The sequence below is a fragment of the Echinops telfairi genome, unplaced genomic scaffold (assembly GCF_000313985.2).
Source record: "Echinops telfairi isolate 266 unplaced genomic scaffold, ASM31398v2 ScPeMD7_7469;HRSCAF=8507_1, whole genome shotgun sequence".
Classification (NCBI taxonomy): Eukaryota; Metazoa; Chordata; class Mammalia; order Afrosoricida; family Tenrecidae; genus Echinops; species Echinops telfairi.
In genome coordinates this window covers 63240939-63261950 of record NW_022111373.1, presented here as the reverse complement: position 1 = coordinate 63261950, position 21012 = coordinate 63240939, and positions in this window count along the sequence as shown.

Below are 21012 nucleotides of genomic sequence, written 5' to 3'. Positions count from 1 at the left end.
GTGTGTGTGTGTGTGTGTGTGTGTGTGTATTTGAAGAGATTATTTAATCCATTACCACTAAAACCATTAGCCCAACACCATATGCTATTGTGGGGTACTTGGGGCTGTGTCTTAAAAATTTTGTGAGACAGATGCCTAACCCGACATTGCTAAATTTTCCTATGAAACACCTTTACTACCTAGTATGCCTACAATTTAATTCAACTAAAGTCCCAGCAAGTCCCATACAAACGGTTTCCTATGAGGAGATATGATATACTCCTAATGAACTCCTGAAACTAAAAAACAAAACTGAAAATGAAACAAAACAGAATTCACTGTCATCAAATTAATTCTGACTAATAATGACCATATATGTATGACAGAGTAGAACTGCCCCTGTGGATTTCTAAGACTCTAAATCCAGAAGTGTCACCTTTCTTCTGTCTTTCTGGTGAGTTTGAACTGGTGACCTAGTAGTTTTCAGTTCAACATGTAACACAGTAAGCCTAAAAGCCTCCTAAAGAATTTCCATGATTTTCTAGTATATACAGACAGAAGTCTGGAGAATATGTACAGATATGGTTATTAGGGGTTTGGGATAATGATGCAAGGAACATAAGGTTAGATCTGTCTAGTGTTTGGAAACAGGACCACTTAGGGCAAAAGCTTCATTGAATACTTCAACTTGAGACATTTGAAGTGAGACATTTGAAGACATTCAACTTGACACTGAATACTTCAACTTAAGACATATAATAGTTCATTTGTTGGTACACTGAAGCATGAATTATGGGATGGCCTACAATAAATCAAATTGAAGTACCAAACCTACCTTGGTGGACTGTAGAAGGTGTCCAAAGAATTGTCCAATTTTAGAGGTTTTATCAGGATAGACCTATAGGCACATGTGGAATGTCCTGAGAATACAATTTTTCACCACAACTGTCAGGAAAAAGTTTGTCAGCAGAAGCCCAGCACCTCTGAAGACTGGTATTATTGCTATTTTATGTAAGCCAAGCTTGATGAAGAAACTGACCTAACTGAATCAAGACACTTAAATACAATGTGGCTGATTGGGCCTGAGGGTAACTGGCAGAGAGAAAGTGGGTGTGGTTACTGTAGTGGAGAGCAGAGTCAAGAGAGTAATAAGAATACCCTGACTCCTATGGAATTATGGTATTGGTTACATAGGTAGGGTGTCCCTAGGAGTGACATAGAGGAAACGCTTATTAAATATTTACTTGATCTGCAAGTGGAAGTGCAAGCAGAAGAATTCTAGTTCAAGTAAGCCGAAGTGTAATTCCAATAGCCAGAATATAGAGTCACAACACATCACTCAGTTCTTTGCTTGACTGGTGGCAGTGTATAGATCCATAAACCTTTGAATGAGGGGGAACCTGTATTCCTTTGAACCAAGACTCCACTACTCTGCCAAAAATGTATTCAATTGGCCTTTCTCACAACCTTTCTCAAATGGTTATGTGACCTCTTACAAGGAGGATTATTCATTGAAGAAAAGGGACTCATCAGAATTTTGAGGACATGTTTCCAAATTGAAGGCCAACCAGTCAGAGGGAGACATATGAAGGTAGAATTATTAATGGAATTTTAGCTCATTTTCATCTCACAGTGGGTTCTATTAGTCCTCGATCCCATCCTGCAGTAATTTCCCCAGTTTCAGAATGCATAATTAAAATATACATACATACCAACTGGTCGAACCTCCATATTGGGTCTTGGCAATGTGCCATAAGGGTCATTATGGTAGTAAAAGACAAATGAAAGACATTAGAATTACCTGTGCCTATAAAAATAATAAACTCAAAGCAATGCCACATTCCGGGAGGAATTTAGAGATTAGTGCCACCATCAAGCACTTGAATGATGCAAGGCTGGTGATTCTTATCACTTCCCCTTTTAACCCATCTGTTTAGTTAAAAAAGACAAAATTTGGGGAATGATAGTTAATTATTGTAAACTTGACCAGGTACTAACTGCAATTGTAGCTGCTTTTCAAAGTTTCATTGCTTAGGAAAATAAATATTTCTCCTGTTACCTAGTATGAAGTTGTTAATCTGGCCAGTGCCTTTCTTTCAGTTCCAATTTTGAAGGATTTTCTTCCACTGCCAAGGGATACAATACACTTTTACAGTCTCCCTGTGTCAAATTAATTTTCCAGAACAATGTCATAATTTTATTCACAGGGAACTTGATTGCCTTTCCCTTTGATACAATGCCACACTGGCCTTTTACATTGATGATAGTATGCTGATTGCACCTTGAAAGAAAGAATTATCAATGACTCTAGACTTACTTAAAGCATCTGCATGCTAGAGAAAGAGAGATTAATCTGACAAAAAAATCAGATTCCTTCTATCTCAATGAAGTTTCTAGGAATCCTGTGATATGGGACATTCCTACTGAAGTGAAAGATAAGATATTGCATCTGCTATTGATGAATCAACAGCACAAATGCTTAGGATTTGGGAGCAAAGTCTTGCTGTCCCCTGAAGATAACTACTTTCCTTTTGAAAAATACTCTTAGCTTGTTATTGGGCCTTAGTAGAGACCAGATGCCTCACTACGGCCACAAAATTACCATGTTGCATGTACTGCCCATTATAAACTGGGTGTTATCTGGCCTAGAGTCATAAAGTTGTGCATGCACAGCAGCACCCCATCATTAAATGGAAGTAGTATATATGAAATCAGGCTTCAGCAGGCCTGAAGGTACAAGTAAGCGGCATAAAGAAGCAGCCCAAATACCTATGGCATCCATTCCTGTCACACGAACTTCCTCCTCCCAGTTTGTACCTATAGTCACTTGGGAAGTTCCTTATGATCAGTTGACGGAGGAAGAGAAAACTCATGTTTAGTTTCAGATGGTTCTGCGTGATATGGAAAGACAAGTCAAATGTAGAGAGCAGCAACACTCCAGCCCTTTGAAGGACAGTGGTGAAAGTACGTCATCCCAATGGGCAGATCTTTGAGCAATACACCTGATTGCTCATTTTGCTTGGAAGAAAAGATGGTCAGATGCGTGATTTTACTCATTTACTTTATTTCATGTTTTCTCAATATGAAAAAATTTGTAGTAATCCATTTTTCAGTATATTTAATTCAGTATATTCAGTGCTTTTATTTATACAGGATATTTCCCCATATTTAGGACTTCTGGATCAAATGTATATGCATTTTTAAAAAATATGTAATGCTATAGTATTCCAAGAAGATTTACACAGTTCATCTTTCAAACTACAAACATTCAGAATGTCTTTCACTATGTCACTGTCAGAAGTAGTTCTGTGAGGCTTTGTATATTTTACCAATGTGATAGGTTTATTGTGCCAAGTCGGCCAATAGGAACATGTGGGCAGAGTCTAATCAGGTCACAGCTTGATTGGAGGACAATGAGATAAATGGCTTTCTAAGACCCGTCCCATTCTCTCTACCTCCCTGGTGATCAGACCAATGTGCTGCTTCTTGAGCTAGTTCTTTGCTCAACCATGTGCTGCACTACCTGTGGGACAAGCCAACCCAAGGATCATGTTGCTAGAGGTCAAGGCTCCTTCGAGATGTGCTGTCCCACACTGCTGGTGTGCAAATCACTTGAGCTTGAAGCTGATGGATTCTGTTGCTTTGAGTACATCACTTGAGTTTGAGATCCCATGGAGTCCTTCTTCACTAAGTTCCTGTGCTACTGACTGTTGCTGACCCACCCTGCTATCTGCTGCCTGTGGGCAGCCTCTGCCTCTTCTGCCTGAGGGAAGACTCCACTGTCTGCTTCCTTGATCTTGGATCAGCAGCCCAAGTGTGTTGAAGGACTTTCAGTATATTAACTGTTCCACAAAAATGAGTTGAACTGAGCTCTCTGTACTGCTGTGTGGACTAAATAGCTATTATATTCCTTCTTGTTGTGTGTGTGTAGATAGATAGATAGATAGATAGATAGATAGATAGATAGATAGATAGAGATATAGATATATCATAAGTGTCCTGGTTTTGGTTTTGTTTCTCTAGAGGATCCTCCCTAACACAACCAGTCTATAGAATGGGAAGGAATTTCTCAATGTAACTTTCACTTGATTTTCCCAAAACTCTCAATAAACTCTGTCCTTTCATATATATTTAATTTACACTTAAATATATTCATCTATAAACTTCATATTCTCATTTTTTTCAGCCTGTGTTTCTTGTAATAAATAATAAATCCACAGTGTTACTTGCAGATAATAAATATTTTAGCTGAGTTATATCTAAGCAGATACAAAAATCAATCATGAAATAGTGTTGCTGAGCACCAAGTGTGTAAAACACACAGTGCAAGCAAGCTACCAAGGGAAATATAAGATTCTTGTATTTGGTAATATATTTAAGGTAGGTATGGAAATATCTACACAAAACAGCACATGACAAATACCATAAAATTAAATATCTCACACAATTATCATTGGCTATTGGAGAAAATATATTTATGTATCAGAAAGGATCATTTATTTATAATTAATACAGTCAACATTTCAGAGAAGAGAATTTGAACTTGGCTATAATGGCCTTATATGTTTTTGATAGATATTATGTGTTTTTGATAGATATTATGTGATAAGTAATTCATGTAAAAAGAAATAATATATATTTTAAAACAATCAGCATTGCAAATTCAAGAGAGTTAAACTAAGAGCTATGACCTTTTAAATTACAATCTTTTTGCACTATTATGTATAATTTACAAGTGCTAGAAAAATTTAGCTGAAAACAAAGGCCTTCTAATTATAGTCTTAAAAAACGTAATATTATCCCTTATTAAAATTCAGGAAAATTTTCTGTCTTGTATTTAGAATTTATATTTTATAACAATTGCTAAGAAATTCATGAAAGTTTATCTTAAAAATTAAAACTATCTGGAGTTACAATAACACTGCACTTTCAGAAAAATTATATTAGTAAAGTTTTTGTTGTGTGTAATCTCAAGTCAATTCTAACACTTTGCAACCTATAATATTATAAAAATGTACACAATTTCTCAAATATCTAATTTAAAATGTTTCAGAATTGTTAATAAATCTGTATTATGATGTATCTAACTTCTATACTCTAAGCATTAACCACAAACATATATGGAAAAGATTCAGATACATTGCTACTGGGGCTCTAGTTCATACCTGCACAGTTTTATTGCAAACAGGAAGAGTTTAAATGTGATCAGTGAATGGCTGCAGACAAGCTCTCTCAGCAAAACACGTGTCATAGTCTCACTACCTCTTCAAAAGAGATCCAATCAAAACTATAGCTTCCAAGTTCATCTGCTGGCTCAGTAAAGTCAAGGTGCATTAGCTTATGATGACTGATTTTGAAATTTTAAAATGGTAATCTTTTACTATTTTCTCAAAAGACACAGGATTATATGTAGTTGTCAGAAAATTGGAAACTTCATGGGGGAAAAAGAAATCCAAGAAAGTTGCACCAAGGAAGTATTTTCCATAATGAGACTTCACCTGCCAATTCTTTAAGGACAACAAAGGCTGTTCTATTATAATATCATTGGGAAACCTTAGCCCATCTATCCTACATCCTTGATTTTGCCTTTTCATTCACCTTATATCTGATTTTAAACCATCAGACTTCTTTATATTCACCAAACTCAAAGAACATTCAAAAGAAACAAGATTTGAGTCCCTCAAGGATGTCTAAACTGACACTTTCGCACAGTGTGAATCAAAAAGCACAGAATTATTTGTTATTATTTTTAAGTGCCATTGAGTTGGTTGAGACTCATAGTGATCCACAGTAGAGAAAACCATTCTCCCTGTCCTGTGCGATTGCTGTTGTTGGTTTATTGTCGCAGCCTCTTCAGCCATTGCTTCTCATTGAGAGTCTTTCTCTTTTCCTCAACTCCCTACTTTACCAAGCATGATGTCATTTTCCAGGAACTAGTCCCTCATGATAAAATATTCAAAATACATGAAGCAAAGTCTAATCATCTTGGATAATGTTCAATGCCCTGACTGCAGTCATTGAAAGTAAACAAGCAGCCATCTAGCTCAGAAGCAACAAAGCCCACATGGAAGAAGCGCACCAGCCTGTGTGATCATGATGTGCCGAAGGGATCAGTTATCAGGCATCAAAGAACAAAAAATCATATCATTGTATGCTCACCTCCCCAACACAATCACTGAAGACAAATGGGTGCATAGGCAAATGTGGTAAAGAAAGCTGATGGTGCCTGGCTATCAAAAGATATAGAATCTGGGGTCTTAAAGGCTTGAAGATAAACAAGCAGCCACCTAGCTCAGAACCAACAAAACCCACATGGAAGAAGCACACCAGCCTGTGTGATCACAAGGTGCCAAAGGGATCAGTTAGCAGGCATCAAAGAACAAAAAATCATTGTAAATGAGGGGGAGTACGGAGTGGGGACCCAAAGCCCATCTATAGGCAACTGGACCTCCCCTGACAGAAAGGTAGTGGGGAGGAGACAAGCCAGTCAGGGTGCAGTGTAGCATTGATGAAACATATAAGTTTCCTCTAGTTCTTTAATGCTTCCTTCTCCCACTATCATGATCCCAATTCTACCTTACAAATCTGGCTAGACCAGAGGATGTATACTGGTACAGATAGGAACTAGAAACACAGGGAATTCAGAATAGATGATCCCTTCAGGACCAGTGCTGAGAGTGGCGATATGGGGAGGGTGGAGGGAAGGTGGGGTAGAGAGGGGGAACTGATTACAGGGATCTACATATAACCTCCTCCCTGGGTGACAGACAACAGAAAAGTGGGTGAAGGGAGACATTGGACAGTGTAAGATATGACAAAATAATAATTTATAAATTATCAAGGGTTCATGAGGGAGGGGGTAGGGAGTGGGGAATGAGAAGCTGATGCCAGGGGCTTACGTGGAGTGCAAATGTTTTGAGAATGATGAGGGTAATGAATGTACAAATGTGTTTTATACAATTGATGTATGTATGGATGGTGTTAAGAATTGTATGAGCCCTCAATAAAATGATAAAAAAAGAAAAGATATCAGCTTTGAATATCTATATACCTAGAAATCTCTAATACCAGACCATGGCAGAATTAATTAGTTAAAATATTTCCTGCATGCCAGCACCCTTCACTGAACCTCCACGGTTCTAGATTCCAACCACGAAGGGACCAAACACTGGGTCAGTGAGCAGAAAAGAAGGAACCTCTCCAGTAGATCCTGGGGCAGAAATCCTCTTATAGGAAGCAGGAAGGACAGGAACATCACAGGCCAATAGAAAAATCCTGCATTTTGAAGAATTAAATAATAAATTTTATATCGATTATGAGCTGCTTTCCTTCAAAGTACATAAATTTTAAGAACAGAGGGATTTGGCCTCCAGATAAGAAGCATGGGAAGATGTCCTCAGCAACTACTGGAGAATTTCTACCAGGAGGGGTATCCTGCACTTCCTAGCAGTGAGAAATTCAACTTAAAGCCTAGTAGACTCAGGTCCCCAGACCTAGGAACCTAGCTGAAAAACTCCCCTTTACCACTGATTAGCAGCAATAGCTGCTTCTGTGAGCTGCACTCCCTAAGGAGTGAAACCAATTTTCCATTGCCCATGAGACAAGTCATCCAGTCAATTTTTTTTAACTGACTGTCTTTGGGAACCTTTGGTGGATAATTGATTACAAGTATAGATTGGTATAGACATAGTTAGTACCTCACTTCAATTTTCACCTTACTCCCCTCTTCCTCTTTCTTTCCTGCTTTGTTCTGTTCTCCAGTGTAATCACACTATGTGCCCCACCTTCCCCATACAATAACACTGCCAAAGAAGTAGGAATTCCCTCCCACAAGAGAGTTTACTTTTTACTTACTTCTCTATTCTTCTTTTTTTTTCTCAATTTTGTTGTATTAAAATACATTTTTTCTAGTTATCTCCCACTTCCTTTTCCTGTGTCCTCTTCCATGGGATCCCAATTTCCTGAGAATATACATTTCTTCCTAAGAAAAAAACAAGCAGTTCTGTAGATTTCAGCACACTAACACAAATTTGGTAATTATATAATCCAGTATAAATTTGGGACTTAAGAGTTAAGGGGTGGAATTTAGCCTGTGAATCAGGTCCCAGCTTTAGGACCTCATTTGGAGGTGTGATGGAGATAAATAGCTCATTGGAGGCAGGACATACACTCAGTCTCTGCAACACATACCTGTGGATAAGATACATGGAGCAACACTAGAATCCTGGAACTGAAGAAACCACATGGAGACCCCTGCCAGATGTTTACAATGCCACTGGATCCACAAGACTTCACACCTTTTGGCCTGTGATCTTCCTGCAGTCAGGGTCATTGCATGTGTTTCGTGATTCTGAAGAGGACTTTATAGATTGGTTTCGGACATATGAACTAAATCAAACTTAGGGACTTGATTTGGACTGGGTTGGGATGTTTTCTCAATATTCAATCGCTCTTGTATATAAAGTTCTTTCTTATACACATATGGGTCTCCCTGGATTTGTTTCTCTAGTCTACCCAGACTAAAACAAAAAACAAAGCCTTATATTTTTATTTCCATTTTTTTTTTTAAACCTCTGAGTACGCTGGCATGCCCACATACACGCTTGGTAACAACAAAACTTCCACACCCACACCCAAAGCACACCTGAGTCTTTTATCTCTTTCATCCCTCCTTTCCCCTCTATACCAACCTATTCTTTATTTCTACTGTCTTTTGTTCCTCGTGGAATATATTTTCATGAAGGTTTTAAATTCTGATTAACCTTCTCAAAATACATTTTGCCATTATTTTTACAAATCTGTTGGTCTATTCAGAACAGCTGCTTATTATTACTATCATTACTTTTGTTTCATATTCTCTTTTCTCTACTTTCCTTCATTTTTACCACTCAAACATCTCTCTCCCCTCTTTTCCATTTTCCAGCTCCTATTACACCTCTCCCATGTCACTAGAGAGAGCCAGCTACCTCTATACAATCTAGCAGCTCATGCACCACTAAAAATAAATCAAGAAAAGGAAACACAAACAATCCCAAATCATCCAAATCCAGAGGGATACTCTGAAGAAGAGGCCCTGGACCTCACTGAAATAGAATTCAAAAGAGTGATGTTTAGGTCGTCTCAGGAGATGTGGGGGACACTCATGATAAAACAATAGAAATTTTAAAAATTAGAATCCTTGTATTAGTCCAGGCTGACTAGAGAAACAAATTCATAGACACTCATATGTGTGTAATAGAGAACTTTATATCAAAGAGTAATTGTATATTAAGAAAACATCCTAGCCAAGTCTAGTTCAGGTCCATAAGTCTGATAATGGCCCATATGTCTGATACAATAGAAACACTTTAAACTCAAAGAAGAAAATACACTAAAAAGTAAGGAAGACAAAAAATTTACCAAGCAGCCATAAGTAGGCAGGAGTGACATTATTAATGTATGAAAACAATAGACTTCAAGGCAAATAACATGGAACAATATGCTAGGAATATGTAACCTTAATACACATATATTCACCCAATGAACGACTCTCCAAATACATCGATAAATGCTCACACAATTGGAAAAAAAAAGAATAAACAGGTTGACAATAATAGTAGAAAAATTCAACACACAACTCTCAAGGAAAGACAGATCATCAGGAAAGTGGCTTGATAAAGCACCAGAAGGGTTAAACAGCACAGTAAACTGACTCCACCTCCTAGACATATACACATACTCGACTGTATGGAGATCATGCTACAACAATAGCACAGGATACATTATTCAGTGTAGACAGTACATACTCTAGAAAAGATCACATGTTAGGTAACAAAGCAATCCTCAACGAATTTAACGCATTGAAATCCTACAATCCATTTATTCAGAATACAATGCTAGAACAGCAATAGAGGCAACAGGAGCATAAAGGCAAACACATGGAGACTGGAAAGTGTACTGCTTAAAGATGAATGAGTAATGGATCAAATAAGGGATGAAACTAAGAAATTCTCAGAAACAAATAAGAACAATAACAAATCATATGAAAATCTTAGGGGCAGAGCAAAAAGTTATCAGAAGGCAATTTAAAACAACCAATGCACACAGGGAATAAAGGGGAGAAATCCACAATAAACACCTTAACACACCTCAAACAACTAGTGCCGGGGCAACAACAAACCTCTAAGAACAGCAAATCTGAAATTATAAAGATTAGAGTGGAAATAAACAAATTTGAAAACATAAGCATTGGAGAATATCAGCAAGAAGAGAAGGTTTGCAGGGGAGACAGGATTAGCAAAGCTGAACAACTGCTGACAAACTTAATTATGGGAATGGAAGAGATGATGCGAATATCTAGTATGAGAGATAAAAAGGGTAACATCACAATAGACACAAGTTAAATAAAAAGAATAACACAGTACTATGAATGATTGTACTCCCAAGTTTCATAATCTAGGAGAATTGGACAAATACCTAAAAATACATCATATAGCAAAAATAAGAAACTTCCAATGAAGAAAAGCCCAGGACTAGAGGACTTCAAAGGGAAATTCTACCACATTTTCAGAGAAGAGAGGTCACCAATTCTACACAGACTACTCCAGAATATAGAAAAGGACCGAAAACTCCCAACCTCATTGAATGAAGCAATTATAACCCAAATACCCTAACCTGGCAAAAAACCCACAAAGACAGAAAGCTAGAAACCAATATCCCTCATGAACATAGATGCAAAACTTTGCAACAAAATTCTATCCAATTCTTTCCAACTTCATAGGCTACACCAGAAGTATTTGATGTGGAAATCCCACAAAATAAACTGGGTGGGATTTATCTCAAACTCACCTGTAACAGATTTTTGGAAATGACATGACAACCTTGGACTTAATACTAAAAAGTCTTAGTGTGAGAAGAAGCAGGTGACTGCTATCCCAGGGTTATGGAATTAGCAGTCATTAGACTTCAGTTCGGGTCCTTTGCTTTGAGGTTGCCCAATAGATGGTAGCCTAGGACCATGATAGTTTACTGTTTTAGCACCCTCTTTGCTTTCTTATGACATGTATTCATGTTGTAGGCACAGATCAGCTACTATTGAATGAGTGTTATTGAAAGTTTTGCCCTATCACCAACCTCTATTGTTTGTGTAAATAGCAGTCAGTCACTTAAAAGTTTAATTTCCAAAAGTCAAAGATCCCTGTATTACAGTCTGAAGCTGCCATATGCTTGTGTGATTTCCTTTTCTCAACAGTGTTTTATATTCTTTGTTGTTGCTGGTAGGTGCCATCGGGTCAATGCCTACCCATAGCAACCTCAGGTACAACAGAATAAAAGACTGTCTGTTCTTGCTCCATCCTCACAATTGTGCCTATACCTGAGCTTACTGCTATAGCCATGATCTCAATCTATCTTCCTGAGGGTCTACCACTCATTCACTGCCCTTTGTCCAACATAATATGATGTCCTTCCCCAGGGACTGATCTCTCCTGACAACATATCCAAGGTGTGTACAACAAAGTCTGGTCATTCTTGCCTCTAAAGAGCACTCTGCCCTTATTTCTCCCAAGACAGATAAGTTTTCCCTTTTCGCAGTTCATGATACTTTCAATATTTTTCTCCAGTACCGTAATCCTAATTCATCAATTCTTCAGTCTTTTTTATTCAGTGTTCAACTTTCACATGCATATGAGGCAATGGAGAATACCATGGCCTCAGTAAAATGCATCTTAATCCTCAAGGGACATCCTTGCTTTTTAATACCCTGAATACATCTTGTGCAGCAGATTCAACCAGTGCAACCCATTTTTCAATCTCTTGACTGCTGCTTCAATGAGCATTGATTGCGGATCCAAGCAAGACAAACTCCTTGACAACTTCAACCTTTTGTCCATTACCATGATGTTACCTATTGGTCCTGTTGGTTACCTAAGAGGTACCATTGTTACCTGTTGTGAGGATTTGGGTCTTAGTGACATTGAGTTGTAATCCGTACTGAAGCCTACAATTCTGGATCTTCATCAGCAAGTCCTCCTTACTGTCAGTAGGCAAGGTTGTGTCTCTCAGGTTGTTAATAATCCTCCCTCTAATCCTGGTACTGCATTCTTCTTCACATAATACAGCTTCTCTGAGTATTTGCTCAGTATATAGATTGAATATGTATGGTGAGAGGATACAACCTTGTCTTACATATTTCCTGATTTTATCCCATGCAATATCGCCATGTTATGTTCTCACAATTGTGTGAGCACAATGAACTATTCTGGAATTGTCATTAAATTCTATATAATTGGCTAAATTAATAGCATTAATATAATTATCTGATGCCTCAGAGAGATGATTTATAATGTTCTCTATTATAATGTGTTAATGAAGTCTCTAAAATGAACCAGGGACATTATAAATTATAGATATATAAATAGATTTGGCAATAGAACTTAATTCTAGCTCCATTCCAAGAATAATTAGTTCTTATTACATGGTACTCCTTGATGCTTGCCCTCATGAAGAGATCACTGAATATATGTGTGCTATATAGCAAGGTGTAGTGAAGAAGCCAGATGGCACCCTGCTATCAGAAAGAATAGCATATGAGATCTAAAAGACTTGCCTTCAATCAAGCAGCCACCTAGGTAAGGCATCAACTAAATCCATATAGAAGTACACCAACCTGTGTGATACATGGGTTATAAATAATAAAATCCAATTCCAAATCCGAAGTAGGGAACAGTATCTGAGTTTAAATGGTGAGTACCCACTTAAGGTCCACACTCCATTTGCAGGGTCCTCACCTGCATTATGTCTCTGATAATCCCTCTGACCATTGTTAAGGGTTTTGATTGGCTTTTTTTTAGGCCGGGGTTCTTGCAAAGTCGATGAGGGGTAATGCCCTTACATTAAAATACAGCATCTTAATATTTGATCTCCATTTTAACCCACTTTACAGTTGTGTTAATGTTTAATCTTATTTACTTTAGTTTCAATTGGGGGTTTTCTCTTTGCTTGTTTGTTTGTTTGCTACCTGCTATGTTTTATATGGTTTTCTGTATTTGAAATCCAGGACAGATAAATCTAGAGAGAAAGTAACTGAATTAACAATTACCTAGAGACATTTCAGGAGAGAATGAGGAAAATCAGTAGCTAACAACAATGAATATTAGAAAGAGGAAAATGTCCTAAAATTAATTATGTTGATTAATGCACTCTTATTCATAATATGATTGAATGATTAAATTGTATGTATGGAGAATAAAAAGACTTAGTGGATTTTTCTGGATTAAAAATAATGAAATAATTCCACAAACACCAAGAGAAAAAAACAGTAATGTACAAAGAAGTAAGATATGATTGACTCACATTCCTTGGCAATATTAAAAGAATCTTTGAAGCAATATTTACTAATTTGGATTGGATTTCTAACTATGTTCAGGAATCTCTCTAGGGCAAACAGCTACTCCTAATTTTGCTCCCACCCTTTGGGTTGTGAAATAACCAATTGAGGACTAACTATTGTATAGGTAGTTCAAATTCACTTACATCCATTCCATCTATGTTGCTTTTGTTATTATTAGGTGCCATCCAGTTGATTGCATCTCACAGTGAACCTATATACAACCGAAGGAAAAATTACCGGATCCTTTACCATACTCACCGTCATTGCTCTGTTTGAGTCATTTGTTGTAGTCACCGAGCTAGTGCACCTCGTTCAGGGTCGACTTCTCTTTGGTTGAGCCTCTATTTTACTATGCATGGTGGCCTTCTCCAAGGACTGGTAACATTCCCTAAGCAAGTGGAAAGTTTTATTTTAGCCATCCTCATTTCTGAGGAGCATTCTGGATGCACTTCTTCCCACATAGATTTGTTTGTCTTTCCAGTAGTGTACGGTATATTCAGTATCCTTCATAACACGTTAATTCTCTATTTATCACAAAGTTGCTTTCAGGCCAGTACTGATGATTTGATGTAATATCATTTGATATGGTTCAACAATGGATGCCTTGCTGGAAGTGCTCGCTTATCGATGCCAACTGACAGTGCTCATTAATCTATACCAGAGTTGTACGCATTCCAAAGCAATGTTATCCAACAGAAAATCTTTTTAAATATTCATTACTATCATATACAAATAAAATTTTGCTGAAGATTATTAAAAGATTATCTCAGTAGTACAACAGGGAACTCTCACAGTTTTAAACCAGATTCATCTGAAATCAGATAACTCTTGACTTAAATCACATGATATCATAAAAATATTTATCTATATTTTATAAACTATGCAAAGCATTCAATTTGCAGATCATTAAAATTATGAATACCATTTTGAAACTGATCATTCCAGAGCAGTTCATTGTGCTCCTGTGGAACATGTACCTGGACAAGAATGCAGTCTTTGAGGTAGAACAAAGGTGTGTGTCCATATGTTTTCACCATAATGTTCCATCTGTACTAAGCAAATAATTCAAGAAGTTGGAGTATAGGAAGAAGTATGCAGTATCAGGATTGGAAGAAGGCTGATTAGCAATTTGTGATATGCAAATGGAACAACCTCACCAGGTATAGGCAAAGAGGATTTGAAGTACTTACTGATAAATGTATAGTAGCTATAATTATATTTAGGAGATCTGGTGCATTAATGGATTACTGTTTAGACTGCTAACCACAAAGGTGGTATATCAAACTCATCAGCTACTTGGCAGGAACAATAAGAGACTTTCTGTTCTCATAAAAATGTACAGCCTCAGAAACCCACAGGAGTTGTTCTGTTCTGTCCTATAAGGTTGCTATGAGTTGGAATCCACTTGATGGAAGTGAGTTTTGAACCTATATAGGTATGTGTGTGTGCATGTATGTGTATGTTTGTCTCACCACTTACTTTGGACACAGAGTTATATTCGATTAATATGACTCTTCTAGCCTTAAACCCTTATGCTGTATATAATGTCTTGATTTCATATGGCTGTGTCTGTGGTTACACTTTGGAAGGCATTATTTACTAATAGGAATGGGATAAGATTGCGTTCTAATCTTAGTGGAGGGTGTAATCGGACAACACCTTTTGTTTAATGCTATTTTAGTTGCTACTACTTATAATGGATATAAGAAATTATATTCTAAAGCTGAAAGGAGAAAGAAAACTATTTCAGGAGTGGACTGGGGGCGGTGGGGGGGTGGGGGTTTGGAACCTGGCAGATTAAGATTAGTAAAGACCAATGCCCATGAAACATCTTGCCAAAGGCCCAAGGTCACTTGTACATAACTAAGATAAAGTTCACTGGTAGAGAATAGATTATTACATTTCAATGAAATTTGATTGCAACATGTAACTGCTATAAAAAATATCTTACCCTGCATAGGTCTGGTAGGAAGGTGAGGAAGATATTCATAGGATTTGTGAACAAGATTCCTACAAGGGCATCCAGCATTATAAAAAATGTATCCACTGAGAAGGAGAAGGTGTAAGCTCATCCCTGGTAAGACCCAGGCATGGAGTGCATCCTCTGGCCCCAGCTTCTGGCTTATCCCTTCCTGACCTTCAAATTTTGGATTGAACTGCACCCCCCACCATGTGAGACATTTCCTTGAACATTCCTAAGTTCATAGGAGACTGAAGGAGCCCTGGTGGTGTAGTGATTATGCTTTGAGCTGTGATCTGAATGGTCAGCAGTTTGAAACCACCAGTGGCTCCAAGGGACAAAGACAAGACTTCATACTGCCTTAAACAGTTAGTCTCAGAAGCACACCATGCCAGTTCTACCCTGTCCGATAGTGTCGCTATAAAATGACATGAACTCCAACAGATTGAGTTTGGTTTGGGATTTTATTTGACAAGACACAGCAATGAATCACAGAACCCCTGGAAGTGAGGAAATGTCTTCTAAAAGGAGTCAGGGGAAGATGGAGCACGTCATCATCTTGCAAGCATTGGTCTTTTGTTATTTTTTCAATATCCAATTTCTTGGGACTAGTTTGGTATTAATTCTTACAAAATCACTTTGTCTAAAGTTCATTGACATGTTACCTGGAGAGACCAGTCCTCGGAGAAGGACACCTGCTGGGTAAGATGGAAGGGCAGCAATAAAGAGAAGAAAGCCTTTAGCCAGATGGATTGACACAGTGGCTGCGTCCATAGGCTCAAGGATAACAATTGTGAGGCTGATGCAGGATTGTGTAGATGCTTCCTTTTGTTTTACATGGGGTCACTAGGAGTTCGAACTGACTCTGCTGTACCTAATAATAACATAATAAAAAAACATATGTGTGTGTTGATATATATAACATCTTGTGTGTCTTGTGTAAACTGCATATCTTAAATCATTGATAAACCTTCCTTCAATCCTGATACTCTGTTCTTCTTTATATAATCCACCTTCTCTGATAATTTTCTCAGCATCTAAATGGAATAATGTGTTGACTCACACCTTTCCTGGGTTTTAAACCATGCAGTCAGTATGATTTGGTCTGTTCCCACAATTGTACTGCCTAGTAATCCATGTACAGGTCCCACCCAAGCACAATGTAGTGTTCCAGTATTCCCCTTCTTTTCAAGATTATCTATAGTTTGCTGTAGTCCACACAGGTTAATGCCATAGCATAATCAATAAAGCAGAAGTGAACATCTTTCTACTATTCTCTGCGTTCAGCCAAGTTTTATCTGACTTCAGCAATGATATCCCTTTTTCTGAATCTGGCCTGAATCTCTGGCTGCTTCCTGTCAACATACTGCTGCAATCATTTTTGGATGATCTTCAGGAAAATTTTATTTGCATGTGATATCAATTATAGTGTTCTATAATTTGAGCATTCTATTAGGTCACTTTTCTTTGGAATGGGTTCAAATATGGATCTCCTCCAGTTAGTTGGTCAAGTAGCTGTCTTCCAGATTCCTGGCATAGATGAGTGCGTGCTTCATCAACTTGTTGAAACACTTCAACTGATATTCCATCAATTCATGGAGTCTTATTTTTAGTTAATGCTTTCAGTACAGCTTGAACGTCTTCATTCAGTCCCATTGGTTCTTGCTCATATGCTATCCCCTAAATAGTGAAGTATTAACCAGTTCTTTTGGGTAAGTGACTTGTGAATTCTTTCTATCTTCTTTTGATACTTCTAACATCATTCAATATGTTTTCTATAGAATCAATATGACAACTTGGCAGAATTTTTTTTCTTGAGCTCTTTCAGTTTAACATATGTTGAGCATGTTCTTCCTTTTCGATTTTCTAACTCTAGGTCTTTTCACAGTTCATTATGATATATTACTTTGTCTTCTCAAGTGGCCCTTTGAAATTTTTTGCTCAGCTCTCTGACTCCATCATTTCTTCTCTGTGTCTTATTCTAGGAGGAAGAGCAAAATTTACAATCTCTTCTGACATCCACTTTGATCTTTTATTGCTTTCCTATCGTTTTAATGACTGTTTTCTTAATATATGATGTGCTTGGGTTCTCCCACAGCTCCTCGGTTCTGTTATTAGTGTTCAATTCATCAAATCTGTTCTTGGGATATTCTGGAAATTCAGGTGGGTTGGACTCAAGGCCATATTTTGGCTCTTATCAACTTGTTTTTATTTTCTTCAGCTTCCTCTTGAACCTACACATAAACAATTGGTGGTCTGTCCCACAGTCACATCTGGCCTGGTTTAGCTGCTTATATTGAGCTTCTTCATGGTCTCTTCCATAGATGTAGCCAGTTTGATTTCTGTATATTCCCTCTGGAAAGTTCAGGTGTATATGTACGTTTTATACTGCTGAAAAAAGGTGCTTGCAATGACAATTTTGCTCTTGCAAAATTCCATCATCCAATCTCCAGCTTCAGTTCTACCACCCAGGTCATAATTTCCAACTACTGTTCTTTGCTCATTGTTGCCAACTTTTACATTCCAATATACTATCATTATCAATGCAGTTTGATTGCATGTTTGATCAAATTCAGACTGAAGAAGTTGGTAGAATTCTTCAACTTCTTCAACACTAGCTTTTCTAAATGGTGCATATATTTGAATAATAATTGTATTGCTTGGATTTCCTTTAAGGTGGGTAAGTATAATCCTGTTACAGACAAAATTCCAGCTAAAATGTTTTGCCTAGGATGTTGATTGTTTTATGCATTTTCTTTCACTTTTTACACCTTCCAATTTTCCTCAATTAATACCTTGTACATTCCAAGTTCCAATTATTAATGGGTTTTCCAGCTGTTGGTTCTAATTTTCTGTGATGCCTCATCAGCAAATGAAGGACCCAATGTATTACACAGGCTTTACTGCATAGGCTTTACTTCATCTGTCATATTGATCAACTCTACTTTGAGAAGGTAGCTTTTCCTCAGTCTTATTGTCAGTGCCTTCCAACCAGAGGGGCTCATCTTCTGGCACTATCACTGGCAATGTTCTGCTTCTCTTCTTGACCTTTTTAGTATCTGACAATGTTTCGATTCTGTCCATAAGGTGCTCTGTGGCTAGTTCCGCAGAAGTGGAGAGCCTATTCCTTCTTTGCAGTGTGTTCTGAGTCAGGAAGCTATGCTGAAACCTGTTCACTGTGGCTGACCCTGCTGGCACTTGTGCCACAGGTGACATAGCTTCCAGCCTCACGGAAACGCAGACTCCACCACAGTACGACAAATTGACAGACAACACTCAGCTCCTCCTTGTTCAAACTGAGTTATGGCATATGTCTGTTTCATTAGAGAGTATCACAAGATGCCTGGATTTGTTTGATGATAGTCGGTATATTAAATATACAATATATATGTATGTAGATAGCGTATGAGTACTGACAGACAAGTGATATATATATATATATATATGTATAGGCCTATGTACTATATATACTATATATGTGTGTGTTAACTTTCTATGTATATATATGTGGTGAATATATATATATATACTGACAGACAGTGGTGGAGATATATATACTATTTATATATATGTACTGGCAGACAAGTGCTGGAGATATCTATTATATATACATATATATAATGACCACATATATATGCATAGAGGATTAGTACATACATATATATACACAGCATGTCCAGTATACTATATATTTACCCACCACGTGTCTGTTAGTACTAATCCTCTATGTATATACATATAATTGTGTATTTAATATACATTGGAATATTATCAAAGAAATAAGTCCAGGTATTTTGTAATACTGTATAACAAAATAGCCATATGATAATTACCAAAACTGAGTATGAACAAGGAGGGGCTGAATATTTACTTCCCCTTAGTGAAAATATTTTGAGTAAATAAAAACCCTATTTAGGAGAATATCATTACTTAAACATTTTTACCAATTATACAAGTATATTTTAATATGTGTAAACACATATAAATTATTTCAGCTTGTGTAATATTGCCAAAATAATGCACTTTTGTCATACCTTTCAAAAGAAATTTTAGTTGTTTTTTTCTCTCTCATCCTTATTTTTATTCTTCTGCTTGTTTTTCCTTAGAGTCACACTGGCTATCCTGCCAGGAAAATAAAGTCAATTGAAATACATATTATTGATGCTACATTAATAGACTCCACAGCTAGCAATGTGAACCATGAAAACAACCACATAAAATACAAATGGCCTCTATGTCAGAAGGAAAGGAAGAAATAATAAATAACAGTTTTAAAATTGTGTGAAATGGAGATAAACCAGTATTCCAATAAGTTAACAAACAAGACTCATTAGACTTATAAAAATGCAAAGCACTACACACTTGAAGTTATTAAAGCCAGCTAGGAAATATTAACAAACTGTTAAAAGATTTTTTAAATGTATAACAAAACTGTGGGCTGTAATCTTACTCTGTAACCAAAAAAATAACAGGAACAATAGAAAATAATTTGGATTGAGATGTAGGAGAAGCAGTAGAACTCAGTTCAAGGTGTTGAGAGACCTATTTTAAAAACAACACCTCGATGTCAAGGTGAAGGCAAAACACTCATTTTAGGCTTACAGGCAGCCATTGTTTTCTCACAAAAAGTGTGTTAGTCTAGCAAATAAGAAATAAAGCAAGGTGGAGTTAAAAAGAATATTTGGTCATTGTTTTCCTTCATATTTACCATAGTGTCTATCATCCCCCAAGATGGTGAGCTTTTGAGGTCATGAACTATCATTGAGGGTTGTTTGCTATATGTCTAACTTCTTGCAGAATGACTTATGTCAACTTGGAACTCAGAAGTGTGTGTTAAATTCATCAGCAAACACCGTGAGAAAAATAATCTTGCACTATTGCAAGCAAAAATCCAGATTTTAGCAAAGTAACACAACTAAAACCTGAAACAGTTCACTTGAGTCCATTTGACACATGTCAACCTCAGGTGTTGTACAGTAACATTGAGTTCCTTGGGGTTTTCAGACCATTTAGAAGCAGATTATGCCCCCCCAAAGTGCCCATATGTAAAATTGAATGGCTAATATTTTATCATGGGTTGAGAACATACTCATTTGTTCCATCTGGAGACACGGAAACAATACTTTATTCCTTGAATTACAGGCAGCCCTTGGGTTACAAACAAATCTCATTCCTATTTGTGTCTATAAGTAATTGAAACAGGTACATAAGGTTCATAGTTCAAGTCAAGGTGAAAAGCCTTTTCAATTATTTAAAAGTTAATAGTAAAGGTGACTCTAAGGAAGAATGTATTATCAATAGAGGCTAGTTCAGCAGTTTCAAAGTGAAACAGAATTATACAAGTTTTAAGGGCAAATTCTAGTTGTCCTTAAGTCAGATATTCATACTAAACCTTTCTGTCCTACTGTGCAATAGTGTCTTGCCTTCACAGTAAGTCTCAGTCCAAGCTTAGATTTTCCCAAAACTTAACAGTCCTTCATTTTCTTCATCTATACAGAGTCATTCTTGTGTATGAGTTGTTGAAATATCACAGAGTCTTAGTAAACCAGAGAGAGCATTCAATTAGATCATGAAAGTAAGACCACGTGTATGAACCCAATTTATTTTTTTTTCTTTTTTAACATTTTATTAGGGGCTCATACAACTGTTATCCCAATCCATACACACATCAATTGTGTAAAGCGCATTTGTACATCGTTTCTCA